Source organism: Aulostomus chinensis, chromosome 2 (genome assembly GCF_037954235.1).
Source record: "Aulostomus chinensis isolate RoL2024-O1b breed Wild chromosome 2, RoL_Achi_v1.0, whole genome shotgun sequence".
Taxonomy (NCBI): domain Eukaryota; kingdom Metazoa; phylum Chordata; class Actinopteri; order Syngnathiformes; family Aulostomidae; genus Aulostomus; species Aulostomus chinensis.
Window position 1 is genome coordinate 4,396,038 of NC_141321.1, and position 20,409 is coordinate 4,416,446.

At 45.1% G+C, this 20,409-nt stretch overlaps 1 protein-coding gene across 2 annotated transcripts in view; it reads left to right on the forward strand.

The window, feature by feature from the left end:
• Positions 1-5,855, forward strand: part of LOC147268841 (uncharacterized) — a 51,477-nt gene extending 45,622 nt beyond the window's left edge. Inside the window, exons 29-32 of one of the 2 annotated variants that reach the window (XR_015119147.1) lie at positions 1,396-1,722; positions 2,309-3,495; positions 4,018-4,204; positions 4,378-5,855. The gene's annotated coding sequence lies outside the window, so the exon portion shown is untranslated. The remainder of the gene's footprint in view (positions 1-1,395; positions 1,723-2,308; positions 3,496-4,017; positions 4,205-4,377) is intronic. The other variant, XR_015119149.1, reaches the window with a different exon arrangement.
• Positions 5,856-20,409: the final 14,554 nt, after the last annotated feature.

Genomic DNA, 20,409 nt, shown 5'->3' on the forward strand with positions numbered 1-20,409 from the left:
GACCCACTAAAGGAAGAGAGGAAAACATTGAATGAACTGAATTTAATGGTTCATGTGTATTCATGTAATATCCACCCATCCGTCCACCTTTTACTGCTTATCCTGATAAGGGGGGTGGTGGGGGTGGAGCCTATCCCAGCAGCCCTCCCCCTGGACAGGTCACCAGTCCATGGCAGGGCCAACACATAGAGACAGACAACCATTGGCTCTCCCAGCCACGCCTACGGTCAATTTAGAGTCTGGATTAACCTGGTCCCTCTTGATGTCTTTGGACTGTGGAGGAAGCTGGAGTACCAGAGAGAACCCAGCAGGAACAGGGAGAACATGGAGACTCACCCAGAAAGACCCCGTGCTGCAGCCGGGGCTCCACCCACAACCTTCTTGCTGGGGGGCCACAGGGAGGACCACTGCTCCACCAGGCCGCCTTATTCATGTAATATTTGAAACATATAAACATTTATGACTGCAGTTCTGATTCAGTTCTAAATGTTTGAAATGTGTTTTATGCCTCCACGTTTGACTGGTGAGTTAAAATTCAACCTTGAAAACACTTGAAAAGTGTAAACCCTTTAAAAAGGACTAAAAGAGAGTGACTAGTTGGAAAAGTGAGAGTCTAATTAGTGTTAATGAGCCTGAAAGGTTGAATGACTATAAGAATGAAATGAGCCCATCCTCCAGCATCGTAGTTGTGTGTGTTGACTTGGACCTTTAACCTAAAAATATCTTCACCTCATCCTTGAGTGTCAGCAGACATTTCTTTTAAATTTGAAGAATTTACCTCAAGGTGTTTCTCAGATATCACGATCAAGGGAGGTTGACCTTTGACCTTTGACCACCAAAACACGGGAGCTGATTTCTGGCTCCCTGTAGATGTCTGTTTCACAGCTCGCGCCTTCAGAAAGCTCTTTGAGGCTGTTAGGCCCAGCCAAAACGCCCTCACTGGCTTCTGCTGTGGAACAATGTTTCAAAGATGGAATATCTCAAAAAGTATAAAGGGTAGGAATCTGAGAAGGGATCAGATTTGAAGTCCTTGAAGAGCTGAACACCAGTTTGACAGGATTCTGTTGAGAGGTGAAACCTGGGAACTGGGAAAGATTGGAATGCTGCTGAAGTCAAGGGGGTCCTTCAGGTCTTCTCTGGACTGACTGCAGGAAGCAAGTGCGCTCCTTGCCTTGATGTTTCACCACTGAATCGTCTCATTTGCTCCTGCCGCCACACTGCAGAGGCTGGAACAGATGACACAGACCATACGGCCGGTGCCTCCATCACACATTTATGGGCCTGAAGTGAACAGTTTTACACTTACATCGACATTACGGTGAGGCTCTACCGCTCACGCGGTTAAGAAAGAAGTCTCTCTCTCTCACTCTCTCTCTCTCTCTCCCTCTCTCTCAGACTGAAAGCAGTCCTCCAGTTGCCGGTGACCCACTTGCCAGAGGAAGAGAACCGGAGGAGTAGGAGAAAATGGGCGGGGAGGAGGCAGAGGTGAAAGCACGTGGGAGACTGCTATGATTAATGTGTTTTCAGAGATGGAGTGAAGGAGAGCGATGGAGAGCAGGGAACAGGGGCACCTGTGATGTGTGGTGGTGGAGGAGAGCAGAAGCAGACTCCAGTAAAGGTGTATCAACGAATAAATGACCCCATATTCATTTGAAGGCATCAGCGTGAGCGCCGCAGCACGCCAGAAGATACATTTCTGCTCAAGTACCTACGAAGGCCGAGGTGGGATGTACATTTTTTGAAGTACTTCAGCCTTTCGTTTTAGATGTTTTTACTCCACTACTTTCAAATGACAGCTTCAGTTACTCGTTCACGAGAAACATTTCCCGACGTCCCCACTGCGACCTCCATTATGAACCTGAATCTTTTTTCCCATTGTAGAGGACTGTGAAGTGTTAGCAGCTGAGACGCTTCATTAATCTTCTTATGACACCTCAGATTTATCTTGTGGCCCTTTGGGGGACGCCGAGCCTTAGGTTGGGCATCACCAGCTTCAACTAGCAAAACTGTACATTTAAGTAAAACCGTCCCATTAAATGAGGAAATCTCTTCATGTGGAAGCGTTCAAACGTTTGATGGCTCATCCGCACTCAGGAGCTTCTGCTGAATTTGTGCCCGATGAAAATGCGTTTGCAGGTTTTAAACTCTGACGCACAGTTATTAATCCTCATTCCTCAGCAGAGAGCTGACCAGCAGCGGCCAGTCCAGAGTGGGAGTGTCTGGTGGGCGTGCTCTGTCATTAGCAGTATTGGCAATGGCAAACACAGATCAATATCTAAACCACGTTCCTTTTTTTGCTTTGAAACAGGTAAATGTCCTGATTCAAACTGCCTGATGTCCTCGAGACCTCCAGTGTGGGAACACACCTTCCTGAACACCCAGCACCGCTGCAGGCTCGGAGCTGTCGCTCTGCCTTCAGAGGGCCGCATGCAGAGGCCTCCTCCTGAGGAGACGGGACGCAGTTACCAATCGGCTGGGGTGCAGGCAGGGTGGCAACGTCCTAGCAAACCACAGAGTGTCTGTGTGAGGCTTGTTTCCAACGCTCAGAGGCAGTCTACAAATTTGACACCACCTTTATCCACCTTCATGAATGAACATTTAGCCGCGTGTTGTATTCACCGCAGAGTGAAAACAGAAACCAGCTCCGGGGGGGAGAAAGAAGTCGGCCTGGTGATGACGCCGTCTCCGCTCCCTGCACAGCCGCTCCATAAAAGCCGACTTTAGAAGAGCGTCGGCCCTGCAGGGGTTTGACTTTTGCAAAGTGAAGCCAATCAAAATATGGGACATTGTCTCAATATGTGGGACAAGAGATGACAATGCTGTGCTGGCCTACATAAAGTGGGACACCTGGTCACACTCGGTGCAGCACAGTGAGTACAGTGGAAGGAATTACTGCTCGCGGGGAGTAAACAGTAAGATATGATGAGGTTAGCTTTTAAAAGTTTAATATAATGACTTTTATCTTGAGTCCGGCTGATTTATGAACGTAATGGATGAAATATCTTACATCTTTGATGAATATTCTTCTGTTCTTTCCATAGATAGATCTTAAAAACAACACTTTCCCTCCTAAAAGAGTGTTCGATTTGGGCATTGGTACTTTTACTGAAGTAAAAGGTCTGAGGGACTGGATTTCACTTTGGTTCGGCCATGATGATCAAACAGCTTTGCAGGTTTTCTCGGTGAGGGAAAATCCCTCATGAGTCCCACCTCCGCTGCTAAGACAACGATTTCTCGCCCTCCAGGGAGGAAGGCCGGCTCTCAAAATCCAATACATCTGAAGAGATCCAATCATCGGTGGCCACACTTTGATCCTCCTGATACCCAAAGGATCGATGGCACGCAGTGACCTCCTCCTCCTCACCACAAACAGGAAGGGGCCGCTTGATCCTGACTCTCCTGCATCCCAGCAGAGCTGCTCATGCCATCTACACAGCATTGTTTTGTTCTCTCAACAGTAAAAGAGTGAAGAGGAGAACCCGACGGCACAGACAGGTATGGCTTCACAGCCACGAGTGACGCTGGGCATGAGCCCAGTTCCTCAGCTCACAGGGAAAACACACAACCAGCCAGCAGAGTCTCACTTTGGATTTGCTTCATTCCTGCCTTGTGCCTTGAATGTCACAACTGTTTAAACAAATGCTTGTGTTATTAGTTCAGCACTCTCCCAGTCTGGGCAGGAATGGTTTAACACATGAAAATTCAGCGAGTTTGACCCTGTAACTGATGTTTTATGTCACCTTGGGGCATCGAAACATCCTGTAAACATTCCATCGATCATTTCACCTTTAAAGCTGAAAATGACGGCGAACAGAAACAAGTCGCGGGTGATTTCAGGTTTAATGGCGATTGTTGGCTTCTGATGGGGGTGCCACTCAAAAGCACGAGCCTGAAGAGGTTCATAAAGAGAACTTATCTGGACATTTGAGAGTTTCATAGTGATCATAAGCGAAAAGCTGTCCTTCACCTTTTGTTTAACCTAAAACATTGTCTTTCATTTGAATATTCATTGGACAGAAGTGCCGTTCCTGTAAATGGAATCAGATCGTCATCATTTTGGTCAAGACTGGTTTGTTACTACGAGTCCTCCACCCCAAAGACGCCACACCACTCTGACCCTCAGACAGATGATGGCTGCTGCTCCAGACGCCCCCCCAGCCTCCCCCACCTCCTGGACGTCCGCTGACTTACTTACCACCAACAGGTTAAGTCATCTCAGTGTCGTTTACATCTCGTCCACACGGTCTCAGCAAATTGATGGATTGACCCAATCACAGGTTAACAGAGGGCGGATTGATTAGCGATGTTCTAATTGAGCAGGGAACATTCATCGCTGAAGCAAACAATGTGATTGAGTTCAGGCTTCTAATTTTATAGGGTCATGTGAGTCACCACGCAGCGAACCTGGGGCCACCTCACCCGCCACCCATCAACCACAGCAGGGACGCCAGCCGTCGGTGTCTGGCCCCCTCAGGTGGGGATCCGACCTATCAGGAGGAGCCTGACTGGGAGTTTCCGTTGCTGTTTTTTTGTTCCGTACGTTTAAGGAACGGATTTTTAGGGAATCCCTCCAATGTTTCCTCCGCCAGGAAGAACTCCCACAGGTTTATTGTTGCTAACATTCCAAAGCGCTCAGATTTGACAAAATGCGCCTCATTCATGGAATGTTCTTTGAAACTAATTTGTTCAACACTTTTTTCATCCCTCAAATTAGTCTCCTAATGGCTCTTTGTAGTCATTAACACTGAAGTCACGTCCAAGCCCATGCAAGCCTCAGTGATCGACAGTTAAAAGAGATGCACAGCAGTTGTCAGGAGGAAGACATGGCAAAGAGCCTTTGCTTGCTGCCTGTAAGACGAATTTCAGGGCCATAAAAATCACGTTTGTGTAAGGAGAAGTGCTTGAGTGAGTCCCTCTCAAGAAGGACGCCCAGTCCACACAGGATGTCTTTGATGAGAAGCACTATTAGCAGACAATAAGAACATCCCTGTCCACGCTGGCAGGCGTCGAACTCTGAGGAGCAAGTACGACTGGAGCATTCAGGGCTCAAACAACAGACGAATCCACAGTTCGCTCAAGCCTTCCAAGGACGAAGTTTTTGAGGGTAGAAGAACTCACATCTGGTGTGTTTGTGTTGTTTGGACACGGCAGGACGGATCTCACTTGCCTGCTCCTCTCTTTTTAGCCCGTCAGTTTTTTTCAGCATGCCCTATATAATGTCCCACTTTGCAATTAGGTCTGCTGCCTGCGCGAGGAGATTCCCCGCATGCTGCTGTTTGTGTGTGTGTGCGTGTGTGTTTGCGTGTGTGTGTGTGTAAGGCTGTCAGTGATATCCAGCATTGCTCTCTTCTCAGCTCTCAGACTGCCATTTGTCGCCTCTGGAATCGGCTTCACCAGCAAGCGTGTCCTGACAGCTGTCGTATCCTGGAGAGCTGCTGGGAGCCGAAGAGGCCGACCAGCGGTTCTACATCCTCTTCCAGTTTTCTGCTACTTGTGTCAGGAGTAGTTTCCTCTCATTAATGATCCAAATGTCCACATCAGCATCTTTACAGGCTACCACTGCCCTCACAATGTGGTTCCTTAGTTACCATAGCAACAAGGTATTCCCTAGCCACGGCTCTAGACCCCCAGCTCCTTCACCAGCACATCATGTGATGCGTCCAGATGATTGGTCTCTGTAGAGTGGCTGCGGCGCCACACGGAGGAGCTGAGAATGTGCTGACAGTGGGGGTTTGTTCTGGAGATGAGGCCAGCGCTCAGGGAGGTGGGTGAGATTCTCGCTGGGACCTTGAACCTGCGGGCACTGACAGTTTTGATGCCATCAATAAACTCACTGCAAGCATCACTTTTGAGAACTTCTCTCTCTCTCTTCCTTCCTTTTAACCATTTGGACATTCTGCCTGGTCAGAACCATAGGCACGGGGGGGGGGGGGGGTACACACTCAGGTGCAAATGGACCCACGTGGCAGTAACTTCTTCTATCACGTACAAAGACGAACACACGAAGTGAGACAGTGGAAACGCGCCCTGTTCCTCCGAGGCCAAGATGATCCAAAGTAGACGACGTGAGCAGGTGAGGTACCCAATCAGCGCCCTGCTCTGTGTTTAGCTCACATGTCCAGCAGGCCAGGAGGCTGCTGACGTCACTGCTCCTCCATTATCTGACTGGTGCCACATGATGAACTGCCTCTCCGGTCACTTCTTACTTTGAATTCACTGTGTTGTCCGAGTGCAGTTTTTAAAAAGAAATGTTCGTTCTTTGTTCCACAAAAGAGAACATGAAGCAGTGCACAGCTTTACTTCGTATTGGGACACAACTGGACTTGATGAGGAAGGAAGTGAAGCATCCAGGAGACCAGGGTCAAGCTAAAACTGGAGTTTCTGTAGTCAGAGGAAGAATCCCACTATGAAAGCTTAATGCAATCACAAGTACATTTCATGCTGTGAATCCGTTCTCTTTCAGTGGGCTGAGCGGTGAAAGTAGATCATCTGAATGATGAGTGGCAGGAGGAACAACCAGTTCTATCGAACCACTGCTGTGCTGCTGCTCAGGGCTCTTGCATTAAAACGATCATTCTTAGTACGTCTGAGAATAAATGGAGAAAACTTGGATGCTTCTTTCGACGGCCCTGCACATGCAGAGCTTTCACTGAAATTCTGCAAAGGAGACAGACTGAATGGGTTTGATGTCTCAGTTCCAGGGTCAATCGGGACCGGCTCCAGGAGTGAGTGCTGCGTTCCGGTTTGTCCCAACACACTCCAGTTCCTTTAGTAGCTGCCCCTCTTCGAGGTTTTTGTGTAATTCTCAAGATGAATCAAGTTAGGCCTCACCTCTTAGAGCACCTGACGACAGAGTCTAATCTCTGTGTGATCTGGCGCTCCATCACCTTCAAACACTAAAGTGGAGGTTGTCAGTCTGCCTTGTCCACCTTTTTCTTTGAGAAGGCTGTTCTCAGACTTGTTGAAGTACAGAAACAAGTTCCATCTAGTAAGAGGGAAAAGATCTTGAGGCAAGTTTTGAAGGAAGCGGAGGGCTTCAGTGTTCTTACCTGAGGGCTGTGGCTCTAAAGTGTTTGGAACCTGCTCCTTGATTCAAAAATGGCAGCTTTATCACGTTAACAACACATTCAGGATCTCTGCTCAGATCAGATTTGGGTCAGGGAGAACAGGAAGTTCCAAAATGTCCACATATCAGTAATATTTAAGACCAGAGCTTGAATATGAATATGGCTTGATGCTCTCTGCATACAGCCTGCAGCTGGACCTCATGTACGCTGAATCCCCACTGGGAGACTCAGGTATTTATAACAGCACCAGCAGTGGTGAGAGCGATGAGAGCAGGGTGAACCAGAATAGAGCGCCCAGGTGAAAGGAGCCAAGAAAAAAAAAAATGAAAAAGAAAAAGCAAACAAAACAAATGTTTGTTCTCAGAGAGAAATATTAAAAGAATGAAACAAGAGTCTATTCACCAGGAAAATGTCCTTTTAAGGATTTGTTCAGCTTGCAGGTCGTCAGAGACGGAGTCGTAACTGTCCATGTTTGCCCGCACGTTCAACTCCCGTGGAGGAAAATGGCGTTGTCATGGCAGTTCGATCCTGCTCATGCAACTGAAATTGGGTTTCCAAACAATGAACGCAGCAATTTGCATGGATGAAGTTGATATTAAAAGCTTCACACAACTCATCAGACGATGTTTGGAGCCTCTCAGGTTCATCAGGGTCCACAGATCTGGATTTTCTGACACATTCATGTCAACTAAAAGGCTCACATCTCAGTATTTGAAACATGGGGGAAGAAAAAACCTGGATCTGCTTGTTGAGCTGCACCAAAATTTGACGATTTTCTTCGAACTAACCAACGACAACATGAGCAGCAGCATTAGCACCACACGCCCGGTCGGTCAGAACAGGCAGAGGTGGACTCTTCTGTGGGAGAGGGTGTGTCTTCATCAGCCCTCCGTGAACTGCAGACACAGGCTGACAGGAGGAGCTGCACCTCGCAAAGGTGGGTTATGTTTCTGGAAATGCTGGTCATAAAGAAGTGAAATTTGTTGTTTCAGCGCTCTGTTCACCTCGATTCCTTCAGCCCCACTCTTCTGCTCTTCTGCTCTCAGGACGTCAGCAGGAGAGGCTCCAGTTGGTGCAAGAACGCCCTCAAATCCACAGTTCGACGTAACTAAAAATGACGATGGAGGTGAAGACATGGCGTCCTGTTCATCCCAGTCTTCTACCTCCTCTGCATTTTCTTACACAATGCTCTCTCCATTCACTGTGCTTACACTGTTCCAATACTGCAGTGCAAGTACTGCAAGTATTGTAGTGTGACTACAGTATAGAGCTGCGTCACTTATTCCTGAACACACCATAACACAACATATCTCATATTGACACAACCTTTCTGTAGCCCACAGCAAAGCCCCACCCACTCGCACCACCATCTGCTGCGTCTGTGAGGATGGACTCTGAATCCGAGGGGTTCGTGCTGCCAGACCTCCCAGAGCAGTTTGGACTGCCAGTTAGGCCCCGCCCCTCCTCAGCAGACTGATGGAGGCTGTTGAGACCAAAGGTCTGGACTGTCCCAGTATGTATTGCAGCCTGAGTGGAGGGCGTCTGGCAAGGCAAGGCAAGGCAATTTTATTTGTATAGCCCGTTTTCACAAACAGTTTGTCTCAAAGGGCTTCACATGGCATCATAACAACATCCTCTGCCCTTAGACCCTCACATCGACTGAGGAAAAACTCCATAGAAAACCCTTTTAACAGGGAAAAATCTGAGAAACCTCAGGGTGAGCAACAGAGGAGGGATCCCTCACCCAGGACGGACAGACGTGCAGTAGATGTTGTTACAGACAAGAAAACAGTTTACAATACAAAATGTGGGAAACACGGAAATGTTAATAACAGCTGAAGAAGGAAGCTTCTGGTAGGGGAGGCAGGGAGAGCAAGCCAGCTTGATGGGGGACTGGATGGCAGACTTGTTCATGGAAGGGGAGCGCAGGCCGGTGTAACAGTAGGGAATAAGGGGGGGGGGGGCGATGCAGGCGGCGGTTGGGGCTCCGGTGGATCTGTGGAAACACAGAGAGACTGCGAGACACCAAGGCCAAACTACAAAGTGCAACAAGTAAAATGTGCAGGGAGGAGAGGAGGAGAGAGGGGGAGAGGAGAGGAGAGGAGGGAAGGGCTCAATGTAACCTGATGTGTCCCCCAGCAGTCTAAGCCTATAGCAGCATAGCTATCAATGGTTCAGAGCTACCTGAACCAGTCCTAACTGAAGGCTCTGTCATAGAGGAAGGTCTTAAGCCTGGACTTAAACGTAGTTAAAGTGTCTGCCTCTCTGACCCATGGAGAGAGCTGGTTCCACAGTAAAGGAGCCCGGTAACTAAAAGCTCTACCTCCCAGTCTGTTTGTATTGATACTGGGAGTCACTAAAAGACCTGCATTCTGGGAGCGGAGTGCTCTGGTCGGACAGTAGGGACTAATGAGCTCTTTCAAATAGGATGGAGCTTTATCATTGAGAGCCTTATAAGTTAGCAGAAGGACTTTGAAGTCGATTCTAGATCCTACAGGAAGCCAGTGGAGAGAAGCTAAAGTGGGAGAGATGTGTTCTCTCTTCTTAACTCCCGTCAAAACCCTCGCTGCAGCGTTCTGGACCAGCTGGAGACTCTTTAGAGAGTATTTAGGACATCCTGACAGGAGAGAGTTGCAGTAGTCCAGCCGAGAAGTGATAAATGCATGCACCAGTTTTTCAGCATCACTCTGGGAAAGGATATTCCTAATCTTAGCGATACTTCGAAGATGGAAGAAGGCGGTCCTAGTCACATGCTTTATGTGGGAGCTGAAGGAAAGGTCCTGGTCAAAAATGACCCCAAGGTTCCTTGCAGTTGTACTCGAAGTTAGGGTGATGCCATCTAGAGTAGAGATCTGATTCAAGAGTGTGTCCCTGTGGTGTTTAGGTCCAAAAATGATTACCTCAGTTTTATCTGAATTGAGCATTAAGAAGTTAGAAGACATCCAGGATTTAATGTCTTTCAGGCAGTCTTGCAGATGAGTAAACTGGCTTGTGTCGTCTGGCTCCATCGACAAGTAAAGTTGTGTGTCATCTGCATAACAGTGGAAGTTGATCGAGTGCTTCCGGATTATGTCACCTAATGGGAGCATGTAAAGAGTGAAGAGAATCGGTCCTAAAACTGAACCCTGTGGTACACCATATGTAACTCTGCTATACTCCGAATGGTCATTATTAACATTAACAAACTGAAACCTGTCAGATAAGTAGGACTTAAACCATTTTAGGGCAGTTCCTTTAATCCCAATGTCATGGTCTAGTCTCTGTAGCAGGATGCTGTGGTCGATGGTGTCAAATGCAGCACTGAGGTCCAAAAGGACAAGCACAGAGACAAGACCTCTGTCTGAAGCTATAAGAAGATCATTCGAGACTCTGACCAGTGCTGTTTCAGTGCTATGGTGTTCCCTGAATCCAGACTGGAAGGCTTCAAAGAGCTCGTTGCTGTGCAGATGTTCATGTAACTGCTCCAGGACAACCTTCTCAAGGATCTTGGAGATGTAGGGGAGGTTGGATATTGGCCTATAGTTGGCTAACACATCTGGGTCTGGACACCCGGCAGCTGGCCAACACGGACCTGGAGCAGATGGAGGAGCAGTCCCTTTGTGACGGGGTGGTTGGGTTCCTGTGGGATCTACCCAGTCCTGTCCTCCCATTGTTGCTACAGACCAACATGATCCACTTGGTTCAAGAGGTCTGAGACCTGGAGGAGTCTGCCCAGGTGCTGCTTGGGACTGCCGGCTCGCCAACCGTCTTCGCCCAGTACTGCCTGACTCTGCTCAGTGAGGTCCAGCACCTCGCCAGACTCTGTCTGCACAAGTCCAGATCCCGCACAAGCCACCACGTGTCACAAACCGGGCTGCACGGCCACGACAAAGAGAGACACAATGAAATGATTTTATTAATGAATTATCATTGTGTGTGTGTGTGTGTGTGTTATAAGGTGCAAAAGTAATTCCAACACAAACCAAGACCCCGAGGGTGTATCAGGAGGAGAAAAGGGGGGTAGAGAAGTGAGCAGCAGGTGCTGCCACTTCCCTGATGACCCTCAGCCCCGCCCACTGCTACCTGCAAGGGAGAAGACAAGACAAGCAAGGAGGCAAAGAGGGTCGTCACAAGTACTTTGCCAAGTTTAAGTACTCACAAGTCGGAGTCTTGACCCCTCAAAAATACTCAGCACTTCTTTGTGACTCTGGAATGCAGAACGATCCAGCCACGTAGCTTGAAACAGCTACCGTTCACGTCTTCGCTTTTCGACTTCATGCGCAGTCATGAGTAATTTGTTCAGCGCCTCCATGAAAGAATTTGTGGATGACTGATATGTTATGATATGATAACGAGGATGGGGATCATCACGCTTGAGAGTTTGATTGCTTTGTTGTACAGTTTTCTGTTTTGAGGTATGAGTCACCGTTAGCTACAATAGTGACTAACATTTTAGGAAATATAGTTGGTAGCTCCTGTACGAGGAGGAAGTCCAGTTTTCAGGGGTTTATGTGCTGCGCTATATCTGGCCCAGCAAGGTGACTTTCTGAGTCTTTGGTAATGACACTTGGCTCTTCTAGCATCTAAACAAATTAATGAATGTCAGTTCGTGGGATGTCGAGGTCACTTTTGGACAGAGCCCGACTTCCTCCTGCTTCCATTTCTCATCTCAGGGTAACCTGCTGCTGGCTGCTTCAAACTTGTTGCAACAGCACAAGAGACTCTGCGTCACACAGTGATATTATTGTTTGTTGCATCAAAAATATGAATCATGCAGCATTCGAAACAAGTCCTGAACATCCTGGTCTCCCTCGAGGTACGCAGAACCACCAAGGTCACTTCATTTACACACCTGAAGGTTCATGGAGCAAATATGTGAGACTGTCTGCTTACAAATTAAAGCTTAAAGTATGAAATAACATTTTACAAAATCATGTCAGCACCAGATGGATGGTGCAGGAGCCCCCCCCCAGTTAGGCTACAATGTCAGCGCGTCACCGTCAGCATCAGTCGGTGCCCATTCATCTCTCATGGTGTTGGTTTGGTGACACGTTGCCGTGGTGACATATTTGTAATGTAGACGTTGCCATTCGCGCTCCATTGGACTGCTCGTAGCTGAGCATGAACTAGCTGGTAATGGTAGTTACTTGGTTAGTATCGGTTGAATGTCGTAGGTGTCAGACGGCTGAGGCCTTCATATTTTTATGCAATCATAACAGTTTGACATGATATGACGTAAATGATGATGTAAACGTTTGTGTGTTCCCACAGAGCGCCGTAACCTTTGTTGGTAGTCATGTCATTACATAAATGAAACAACATCGAATTGCTGTTGCTGGTCGCATCGCCCGTCGGCCGACAACCTCTCCCACATCGAGGGTCACTCCCAGATGATGAGGCGGATGCTCTGAGCCAGCGACAGTCGATGAAGAGGCACCATCACCTCAGTCGCTGGATGAAGCAATCAGTTCCAGGATGAGGCTGCAGCTGCCTGGTCCTCTGCTGAGGCTCCTCCGTCTGCCTGCTCCACAGCCCTCAGCGGATTTGCAGATTCTTCAGACCCACTGTGGAGGACTGATTTCCTGTGGATTATTTTTGATTACAGTTCTGTTTTTTCCCCTTCCTTTCCACTTATTGCAGTAAATGTTCATTTTTTGTGGCAGTCAGGATGTCATTTCTAATGGTTACTGAATGGTCATGTGAAAATAGAATAAATGACTGCATTTTTGTTCTTTTAGCTCTTAAATATATCTGGACTGTGACGGTGCAGTTACTTAATAAATCGTGAATACGATCCGCATGTTCGTGTCTTTGTTCATGGCACCAGTGGGTTGAACCTAGTCTCTTTATCTCCTCACACACAGAGCACTGACAAAAGAGCTGAAAGACACCAGAGCCTCCATGTTTGCCATTTTATGAAAATGTCCATGTTTGATCGATGTGTCTGTATTTCTGTGTGTAAACTGCTCTAAATGAGCGCAGCAGCAGTGTGTTCATCCTCAGGATGGTCCTGGCAGCGCTGCACACAGCAACACATGATGAGACAAGAGCACGAGTTCACACACAAGGAGGAGTGGCACAAACACCAGTCCAGCGTGTGGTAAACACCGCACACATCAGGGGCGAGGTCTAATCAGCTGATCTGCACCAGTCGGGGCTTCAAGTGCCGTTCAAGAGAGAACTCAAGGTTAAACAGAACTTTGAGAACAGTTTCTGTCCCTCTGTGAGGACCTTTCTGTCAGGGGCCAGTTTCTCAGCTCGGATGGCTGATATTAACCCAATAAAGTTAACTATTAATAGAAAACCGCCCTGCAAGCAACATTTTCTGATGACTTACCAGAATAAGGTCACAGAATATTAGAATGAGCCTTTCAAAAACTGGATGAACAAAAATGTGGTGAGGTTGGTGACCTGCAACACACAGACAACGTGATGCTTCACATTGGCTGTGACACTGGTGCACCTCCCCTGCAGGCTTCCCTCCACATATTATAGCAGATTTACTGTAAATATATACCCAAAATATAATAGTTACTAACATTTACTGTAAATATATACCCAAAATATAATAGTTAGTAACATTTACTGTAAATATATACCCAAAATATAATAGTTACTAACATTTACTGTAAATATATACCCAAAATATAATAGTTACTAACATTTACTGTAAATATATACCCAAAATATATTAGTTACTAACATTTACTGTAAATATAAACCCAAAATATAATAGTTACAGTAACATTTACTGTAAATATATACCCAAAATATAATAGTTACTAACATTTACTGTAAATATATACCCAAAATATAATAGTTACTAACATTTACTGTAAATATATACCCAAAATATATTAGTTACTAACATTTACTGTAAATATATACCCAAAATATAATAGTTACTAACATTTACTGTAAATATATACCCAAAATATAATAGTTACTAACATTTACTGTAAATATATACCCAAAATATATTAGTTACTAACATTTACTGTAAATATATACCCAAAATATATTAGTTACTAACATTTACTGTAAATATATACCCAAAGTATAATAGTTACTAATATTTACTGTAAATATATACCCAAAATATAATAGTTACTAACATTTACTGTAAATATATACCCAAAATATAATAGTTACTAATATTTACTGTAAATATAAACCCAAAATATAATAGTTAGTAACATTTACTGTAAATATATACCCAAAATATAATAGTTACTAACATTTACTGTAAATATATACCTAAATATAATAGTTACTAACATTTACTGTAAATATATACCCAAAATATAATAGTTACTAACATTTAGTGTAAATATATACCCAAATTATAATAGTTAGTAACATCTACTGTAAATATATACCCAAAATATAACAGTTATAGTAACATTTACTGTAAATATATACCCAAAATATAATAGTTACTAACATTTACTGTAAATATATACCCAAAATATAATAGTTACTAACATTTACTGTAAATATATACCCAAAATATAATAGTTACTAATATTTACTGTAAATATATACCCAAAATATAATAGTTACTAACATTTACTGTAAATATATACCCAAAATATAATAGTTACTAATATTTACTGTAAATATATACCCAAAATATAATAGTTAGTAACATCTACTGTAAATATATACCCAAAATATAATAGTTAGTAACATCTACTGTAAATATATACCCAAAATATAATAGTTAGTAACATTTACTGTAAATATATACCCAAAATATAATAGTTACTAACATTTACTGTAAATATATACCCAAAATATAATAGTTAGTAACATTTACTGTAAATATATACCCAAAATATAATAGTTACTAACATTTACTGTAAATATATACCCAAAATATATTAGTTAGTAATATTTACTGTAAATATATACCCAAAATATAATAGTTAGTAACATTTACTGTAAATATATACCCAAAATATAATAGTTACTAACATTTACTGTAAATATATACCCAAAATATAATAGTTAGTAACATTTACTGTAAATATATACCCAAAATATAATAGTTACTAACATTTACTGTAAATATATACCCAAAATATAATAGTTAGTAACATTTACTGTAAATGATGCTATTTACACCCTCAAAATCAATTCATGAACAAATACTCCCTACTTGACCAGGCTATCTCTACAATGTGTACAAAATTTGCATTTATGTTATGGGGCAGCAGGGGTAGAGTGGCCGTCTAGCAACCAAAGGGTCGCTGGTTCGATCCTCGACCCTGGTGACCATGTTGAAGTGTCCTTGAGCAAGATACTGAACCCATAATTGCTCCTGATGAGCAGGTTGGCGCCTTGCATGGCAGCTCCACCATCAGTGTGTGAGTGTGTGTGTGAATGAGACGACACTGTAAAGAGCTTGGAGTGCCGCTAAGGTAGAAAAGTGCTCTATAAAATTGAGTCCATTTACCGTTCTCAGAGTGCCACATGCCATTGTTATGTTATTTTGTTAAAATCCCCAGCTGTGCAATATTTATAGGGTCAAAGTGCCACACACAGCAGCCTCCCCCATCAGTGAGAGTGTGTGAATGGTGGGGCAACAGCGTGCCGCTCAGGCAGAGAGGTGCTCTACAAATACGGTCTGTTTACATGAAGTTCTGATGCTTCGATGCTTCATCGCTGTGTGCAGGAACGTGATGTGGGCGTGTACCGCCAGTCAGTTTTCAGACATTATATAGATGCCTCACTGAGACTTAGTTGTTAGTTGTTGTGTAAGCCAGTCACCAATCAGCCCTGAAAATACTGCTGCTATGGCAGAGCTGATAACCTGCTGATGTACTGAAAAAGGATGTTGAAGCACTGAAACAAACACTAAATTAGTTCATGTTGTGAGGCCGACAGAAACCACCCAGGAACAGATGGACACACCACACCATTTACGTTAGCGTCAACGTCTTATAGCCGACCTGATGACTGTGTGTGTGCGCGCATGTGCGCGCGCGTGTGTGTGTGTGTGTGTGTGGGAGAGAGAGATAAGGGGACAGAGCCATAGAAATAAGTGATCGAGAGGGAGATGTGTCTGGAGCAGCAGGAAGGAGAGGGCATGGGTGTTACGGTGTATAAGCCAACAGAGCAAGCAGATTTCCCTCATCTCGCATTCCAGATCTTAATTGTTTATTTAGGTAGATATGAAGGCAGCCAGAAAAACTCTGTTTATCAGCTGGTTCAAAGAGAAAATGCAGGGCAGAGCCCCACTGGGTGGAGATCCTACTCTTAATTACCATATTTCTCTTTTAGATTGAGTCAGATCTGCCTCACTTATTTACTGCCCTACAGGAACTTTTTCATAATAATAGGATCTATAACATTCAACAAAAGAAATCTTTCATTTCTACCCTTTCCTTTAAGAATAATGAGCGCTGAATACATTTGCAACACAAAAAGACGAGTGAGGCTGCAGTGAAGCTGAAGGAGCTGATGCAGAGCAGGGATGTGGTTTCTCCTCTGCTGCTACATGTTTGGTTCTGGTTCTTGTTTTGGACGTTGTAGAAGTTGTTATTTGCGTGTTCGGACTGGGATATCGTTCATGTCTTTGCTGTGTTCTGCTGTTTTGTGCTTTGTGGTATTCGGGAACTGTTGTGTTGTGATAGTCTGAGAGACACTACAATATTTACTGTCTGTTGCTGTTCTGTTCATTAGAGCATGGCTGCCTTGCAGGACGCACACTCTAGAACTGTTCAGGGAGGCTCCATCCCAGACAGTCTTTGAGAAGCTCAGCACGAAGGATAAATGGCGGCGTGTCACAAAATGCACTTCTGTTTATCCAACTTATTAGGCAGATAAAAGATGCAAGTAGGTTTGATGACCATCGCCCTTTGAAGATCTGGAGGGTGTGATGAGGCTGAGGCAGGGCCGCCCCTGACCAAATTGGGGCCCAATAGGAAGTTTGATTTGCACCCTCCACACACACACACACACACACACACACACACCTCCACCACCACCACTTCTCACCATCCCAAATATATCATAGGTACAAAGTGACCGTACAACACGTCATGTACAAGACATAAGATACTTTATTGTCATTATACACAACGTGTACAACGAAATGAAGGTGCAGTCAGGGTAGAGACTCCCTGATGAAAAGAATGACAATGGAGAGAATACATAACTAAAACAATGTACATCACTCACAACCAATCACTGCTTCACACAAGATTCAAGCATCACACACTCACAACGGCACCAAATATGAGCGACCAGTATGGTATGACCTTGACCTTTATGAGCATAACAAATGTAGCCTTCTATAGATACAGTATTTTGTCTGTAGTCAAATCAAACAATAAATTCGACCTGAAATAAATAAGTATTATGATATTTCAATCTACTGCTACTGCTATCTAATCTTACTATTATGTACAGACTGGTCCAGGGTGAACCCCGCCTCTGGCCCGTTGATGCTGGGATAGGGTCCAGCCCCCCACGACTCTTAATAGGAAGAAGCGGAAGACAATGGATGGAAGTACAGACCGCAGTCCTAAGAAAACACACTCATGTGGGATCAAAGAGACTGATATTTAAAACTTTAAATATCAGTTCTCTGTCAACGAAAGCATCAGTTCTACATTCATTTCATCCCTCCATCCATCATCCATCCGTCCATCCATCAATCCATCCATCTTCCCCCTCTTCTCCTGTTGAGGGTGGTGGGGGTGGAGCCTATCCCAGTAGCCTTCCCCCTGGACAGGTCACCAGTCCATGGCAGGGCCAACACATAGAGACAGACAACCATTGGCTCTCCCAGCCACGCCTACGGTCAATTTAGAGTCTGGATTAACCTGGTCCCTCTTGATGTCTTTGGACTGTGGAGGAAGCTGGAGTACCAGAGAGAACCCAGCAGGAACAGGGAGAACATGGAGACTCACCCAGAAAGACCCCGCGCTGCAGCCGGGGCTCCACCCACAACCTTCTTGCTGGGGGGCCACAGGGAGGACCACTGGTCCACTGGGCCGTCCTCATTTCTATCAGTATTTCTCCATCTCCTCAAAAGCTGACTGTCGTTAACTCTTCACCAACGGATGGCGACATTTCCTTCCATTAAATCATCGAAGACTAATATTGATAGACTACAAACTTGGCTAAAGTTGGTTATTTTACTACTCGTTATTATCAGAGGTGAAATCATAGGGCATTACAAGATATTCAATAAATGCTAATCAGGGCCACTTGAAAAAAACTATTCTCCTGTCTAGACAGAGCCTGGACACGGGCCTCCTCTCTAATGAGGAGCAGCTCAGGGTTTTGTGCCACCAAGTTTTATTTCAACAACAAAGCCACCTTCAAGAGTAGCATGAGCTTCCTCTTGTGTGGCCTTCTTCTTCCTCCTGCTCGCTCCTGACTCATGATGTCTTTTGGACATGTTGACGCTCTTGCCAGCAAATTCTTACAACAACAACCGAACCTCTCAGTTAGAGCCATTTTTTGGGGTTATGTGTGAATTTGTGTCTTCTTTGTTTATTACCTGAAGGCCACCGTAGGTGGCGCTCTGTACTGTGAGCCACGAGAAGCTTCAACTACAGCCACAGGCAATCACTCAGCAGGTGTGCTGCTGACGGGAAGCGCGCAGTTTTTGGTCCGTCGTCGTCACCTTTGTTTAAGTGCGTTGTGGCAAATATGGGAGCCTTTTATGTTTTGTATGCACGGTGGTAAGAGCGCGTACTCTCAAGAGCACAAGTCTCTAAATAAATGTTGATGATTGCAAAAGACGTGTTGGATCCATTGGAACCGGAAGACACGTCAATTACCAGTTCCAGTACAGTAGCCCCTCTGTCACGGTCCCTGTCTTGTGCTTCCTGTTTTATTTTGTAGTCATGTCCTGTCCTCCTGACTTCCCTCATGTGATCACCTTATGTGTCTCACCTGGTTGATTGCACCACCTGTGTCTTGTTTTCCCTCATATATTGAACCCCTGTGTTTCCCCTGTTAGGGGTTGGTCCATTGTCGCGTGTTATATGTTGTCATGGCAGGTTTAATGTCACTAATCGAGTTTCACTAGTTCTCCAGTTGCCTGTCTCAAGTTGTCAGTCCCCGGTCTACTGTCTCCTGTCGTCAGTCTCAAGTCAAGTCGCCAGTCTCAAGCCTACAGTCGTCAGTCGCCAGTCTCCCCGTCTCCAGTGTCCTGTTACAAATAAAACCTCTTTTGTGCACCGTCCTACTGTCTGCACTTGGGTCTACTTCCCTACTTCCCCCCTCACCCATTACACGTAACACCCTCAGTGGCTTAGGTTCGCTTTGTTGTTTTTATGTTAAGAACGAGTCACTATACTTAGTCGAAAAACTTCACTTCAGTTAGTTGCGGAAAGGCCACTGCACGGAGGCAGAGTCAACGCAGGAGTCAGCCCCGGCTTCCGAGCTCTGCCGAGCCGCATGGACGATGTCAACAACAGCCGTGTTTCCCGGAGTGCCACGGATCATCAGCTGGTTCCCCTGCGACCACCGGAGCATCTTTCGGTAGCGCCACCAGCTGCATGGCCATAATGAAAAAGAAAGAAAGTGTGCACTCTACTTTGCGAGCGTAATTCCAATGCATTGGTCACTGAAATGACAACGACGATCGCGTCATAGGAACGAACTCGTCTCACCGAGTGCATATTGGAGTTCACTGTGGAACATTGTAACAAAAGGAGGACATTATTAGACCGCTGCCACTGCTTCTAATGAAGTGGGAAATTCAAATGAAACACGCTTGGGTAAAGGTAAAAGAACTGTTAAATTGACACACACGGCTTTTGTTGAAAAATGTGAGAGGTTACAAAACGTAAGAAAAGGGAAACTAAACAAGGTAAGACCTCTAAGAAAGGTAACTGAAGAGCATATGCAGGAAATCAGTGTTGCAGAAGTAAAAGGTGCAAGGAAAAAATTCTTTGTGTGAAGAAGCAAAAAAACGCTCATGATTCTTTGGTGCCTTTAATGACCACTGAAGAAAGTGGGAAGCAAAATTCATGGATCGCTGCAAAAATGTTGGTTGAAAATGGTTTCATTGATGATGTTAAACAGTGGTTGAGAAATAATGAAAATGGTGGTGATGTGGTTGATGATGTTCATTGATGATCGTACATCAAATGTTCCCAGTAAAAAAGCACATGCAGTGGTAAAAGCAGCAATAACGTGGTCAAACAACATCATCTGCTCGATTTAAAGCAGAGGCAGAAAAGGCTGCACCTTCTTGCTCGATCTGCAGCACTGAAGGAAAACCATGCGCTGGAGAAGCAAGAAGCAGAACCACGGAGACAAAGAGCAGCTTGAGCTTGATGCTAAAATTGCTGCATCCACAACAAAAACTAGCAGTTTTGCGAACTGCTTCAGAATG